The sequence below is a fragment of the Pteropus vampyrus genome, unplaced genomic scaffold (assembly GCF_000151845.1).
Source record: "Pteropus vampyrus isolate Shadow unplaced genomic scaffold, Pvam_2.0 Scaffold199, whole genome shotgun sequence".
In the NCBI taxonomy this organism is placed as follows: Eukaryota; Metazoa; Chordata; class Mammalia; order Chiroptera; family Pteropodidae; genus Pteropus; species Pteropus vampyrus.
This window is the reverse complement of record NW_011888980.1, coordinates 1,665,797-1,670,203: the sequence shown is the minus strand read 5'-3', so window position 1 is coordinate 1,670,203 and position 4,407 is coordinate 1,665,797. Positions and strand designations below refer to the sequence as shown.

The following is a 4,407-nucleotide window of genomic DNA, read 5'->3' as shown; positions in this document are numbered from 1 at the left end:
GCGACAGCTCTGCGACGGGCCCACCGAATGATGCTGCAGAATCCGCCACGGCCGCTGGGCGCAGGAGGTGCGGGCAGGTGGCGCGGCGCGTCCCACCTGGGGAGCCGCCGAGGCCGCCCAGTGGGAACAGTAAGGGCCGAGACGACCGAGGGCACTGTTTGTGCTGCTCACCCGGGCTCCGGCGCCTACCGCTCGCCGGCGGCGCCTGGGTCCAGGCTCCTCCTGCCTCTGAGCACTGAGCGCGGAGAGCGCGAGCGAAAGAGCGAGCGAGGCTCCTGTTCCAACCCAATTCCGGGAGCCGCCGCCGCCGCCGCCGCCTCTGCTACTGCTGGCGAAGTGACGTGAGGGCTGACGCAGAGCAGGGGCAGAAACTCCAGAAAATTAGTCTGAAATCCAAAAACACACACGCTCATACACACACAAACCCATAACACCCTCCAGACAAAAGCAACAGGCAGGGGAGGGGAATCTGGGGGCGAGCGGGGAGGAGGGAGGCATCTGTGCCACTGGCCAGAAGCAGACAGCAGCAGCATGTGGGAGTTCACACACGCACACACACGCACACATCCTGGCCGTATAGACGCGCGCGCGCGCACGTGTGTGTGTGTGTGTGTGTGTGTGTGTGTGTGTGTGTGTGTGTGTGTGTATTTAGATCCAGGTACCTCTGAGATGGACCGTTCTGCTGCTCGACGCCTCCCAGTCCCTAATTCACACCGCGGTCTCTTCTACAATCACAGCAGAGGCTGTCTCCTTTTTTTGAAATGGAAATCCGGCTGGGTTCAGTTCTGAAAAATGCGCTGATTCTTATTATAGGAATCCTCCCTCCCTTCTCCTTCCCCGCTGCGTTCTCCTTTCCCATCCTGCCTAAAACGGAGGGCGAGCTATACTAAAATTAAATAAATATTGTAAACACCAAAACATGTTCAGCATCGGTAACCAAGAATAACCGCCCCCATTCCAGGCCATCTATTTGGGGAACCATGGTTTTGCGGGTCTTCCTGTTGATGCTTTTGCAGAGGAAGGTGAATCTCCAAATTCAACTCTAGCTGTCTAAGTGGGTCTTTCTCCTGCCGTTTTTCTGGCATCACACGCCCGGGAAATAGAGACATGTGAGGGGAAGGGAGCGCGCCTAACGCCTATTGGGTTCCCTAAATGCGCGGCAGCAACCCTGGCCTGTCCGATGTGTGGCGCCGCGTCATTTTATCTCATCCGTCAACCTGGCAAGATGAAGCCATTCTCAGATCGTAGCTTCACTCCCAGAGATGCCCACCCCCACACGGGGCACCCAGAGCCCTTGCTCCCCTGCCGTACCTTGCGCGTTTTCGTGTGTGCGCGGGTGTGCGCGAACGCGTGCCCCGCGCTCGCGCTGCCCGGAGGACGACAAGCATCCAGCTACCGAGAAGCCCAGCACGGGCAGAGCCTCAGAGTCTCATTAGGGACAAACGAGGCGATCCGGGAGGGTCGGGTGACAAACCGTAACTGCTCTGCGGGCGCAGTTAAATGATGGCTGCGGAGCACTCGCAAGCCTTGTCTGAGAATCCGTCTTCCCATTTGCGGCTCGGAGAATCTGTTTTTCCGCAGTCATTTAAAAGAGAACTGGGAAAATGCACCGCAGTGCCTGACACTTCCGAGGGCTCTGGTGCCCCCGCGCGGGGAGAGAGCTCCCCGCACTCTAGAAAGCACCAACCCAAGGCCGCGGCCGTGGCGGGCACTGCTCGGGGAGCGCGCTCTGGCGCCAGATGCGCAACCAGCGGCTCCCGACGCGTGCGCGCCCCTTCCCCGCCGGCGCGCGGCTTGCTGGACTTTGCCGAGATACCGCCCGAGAAAAATGCGAGCAGCTCTCCGCTCCAGAAAGGGCGACCGGATGGGATCTCTTCCAGAGGATAAGAATAGTCTACCCATCTGCCTGCGGAAGCAGGGATGGAAAGGATCGAGGAACCCGAACGTCCAGGTGAATGCTTAGATCTCGGCGACGTTTTAAATACATTACAAGGAAACGGAAAACATCGAGTGAGGCTTTTGTACAAACCCAGGGCGCTCAGGGTAACCGCGGGAATCCTTGCGCAGCGTCCAAAAAATCTCGCTGCAGGGTCGCAAGACAAGGCCAGCAGGTCTGCCTCTCTCCACCACCACTCGGCTGTGACACGCATTGGGTGCTGAAAGGCCAGGCTGAAGTTCATTTCTCTGCTGGGCTGTCAGCCCCTGCTGGGTGAGGACATGCCAAGGAAGAGAAGCAAAGGGCAAAATGTCTTGATCCAGGTCACACAGTAACACTCTTCTGCCTGTCTTGCCAGGGTCCTCAATGAAGCTGCCCCTGCGTGACACCCGAGGGACAAGTATACATAATTACCCACATCTCTCTCCCACCCTATCCTCACCCCTTTTTTTCCCCTCATAAATGGCTGATTTGAGCCCTGGTGGTTGCAAAGTGTCAATGCAGCATCCAAAGGATACAGTTTTGGAGTGACTTGCAGACCAGAAAATTCTAATTATGTTGGAATATTTTTAGAATTTGTATTATTATAGACATATGCTATTATATTTAAATTCTAAATATACCTCAGTAAATGTCTCCCACTTAAAATTTAAACTGGCAGCCCCACTTCCAATCATCCTTCCCCTGCTCTGTTCCATATTACCATTTTTTTAAAAAATCATTTACTTACTATGTTTACTGCTTATTGTATTTCTCCCAGTAGAATGTAAACTCCATGAAGGCGTGGATATTTATTTTGTTCACTGATATATCTTAAGAACATAGTAGTTATGTTCTTAACACATAAAATATCTACGTATATGTGTTTAATGAAAAAAGTGAAATAAACTAGCATTGAGGTTCCTCAAGCAGACCATCTGCGCTCTCACTTTCTTAACCTCCAACCCTGCAAGTCTGTCTGAATGGTTCCCCCTAGACAGTCTCCCTCACATCTCCGCAATCTCTGAATCCTCCCTGTGTTAGGAGTTCTGGCACAGGGAAGATTCCTAACGCCTTCCTTTTGCCTCCTCTTGTAGCCAGATATGTGCTAGCATGGTAATGCTAGTAACGCAGCATTACCATGCACAGTGTCTGAAACACACTGGGCAATCAATAACTATTTATTAACTGATAAAAATATGTATCAGTCTCAACTTTAAGAACTACAAAGGGTTTTCACAGAGATTTCCAGGATTCGCAGATCATAGCTTTGTAGGAGATGATAAACAATTTTCAGAAAGACAAAATGAAGTAGAGATAATTTTCCACAGATCGTATGAATGCTTCAAGGCAGAGATGGAGACTAAGTGTTGCAGACTCCTGCCTGTACTGGATGGTGCTGTACCTAGTACAGTGTTTTTTAAACTATTCTTACCATGATCCGCAGTATAAAATGTGTTTTATATCACAATCCAATGCACACATACATATACGTAGATAACTTAAAAAGTTTCACAAAACAAAACTTATTTACCCGTACTATATAGAATACTCATTTTTATTTTCTATTTTATACCACTTTATTTTTTAATCATTATTACCCAATAAACTGATTTTAATATTCAATAGTGGGTTGTACAAAAAAATATTGCCAGCTTCTGCTTCTGACTAAGATGGAATATTAGGAAACGGATTTAACCTCCCAACCAAATCATCGACACACTGATCAAAACATACGAAACAACAATTTTCAAGACAGCGGACTTAGACAATGAAGGCTGTGACCCAAAGAGAAGGAACCCATCCGGGAAAAAGAAGGAGGGCAGAGCACACAAGGACGAAGTAGCAGGAAAGAGAATAATGTACAGAGAGACAATTCTGGAGTTCTACAGAGGGTTCCTCTCAAGTATTCAGCAGATTACCGATTAGCACATATTCTATAATGTTCTAATTTTAGACGGACATACTATGTAATAGCTTTTACATTTTTTAAAAAGTTTGTGGAAACCATCACTGAAAAGAAAAAAGAGATAGCGGCCCACACTTTAAAAGCCTAAATGTCCACTAATAGTAGAATGACTCAATAAATTATGATATTTCCATTTTTTTAATAATATTATACACCTAATTAAAATAAGTTATAACCATATAACTTATTTCATATGGTTATATGGTTATATAACCATGGAGGCATGTCCATGGTATAATAAGTGAATGCAAGTTATATGACAATAGGTAGCCTGATCTTACAAAGAAAGCCAATATTTGTGAATATGTTTTGTTGGTGAATGCATATGGAGAAATGCAGAGACGAATATATACCAAATGTGTCATCGGTAACCTAAAGAGATTTGAGAGGTTGTTTACACAAAGAGGAGGACAGACCTGAAAACTTGTGAAATGCTTCTTTGGCACTAGTAACCTCCTTATTCATGACATGCCTTCTTTTTTCACCCTTTTCTCTTTTTGTTGCCTCTTATCCTCTCAGATGC

The 4,407-nt window shown here is 47.9% G+C and overlaps 1 long non-coding RNA gene across 1 annotated transcript; it reads right to left on the bottom strand.

The window, feature by feature from the left end:
- Positions 1 to 6: 6 nt before the first annotated feature.
- LOC105300039 lies at positions 7 to 1,991 on the bottom strand. The gene is made up of 3 exons (XR_896570.2): positions 1,312 to 1,991; positions 663 to 785; positions 7 to 386 (listed from the first exon to the last, which is right to left on the bottom strand). It is a non-coding gene; the product is annotated as an uncharacterized LOC105300039 (long non-coding RNA).
- Between the last annotated feature and the right edge of the window lie 2,416 nt (positions 1,992 to 4,407).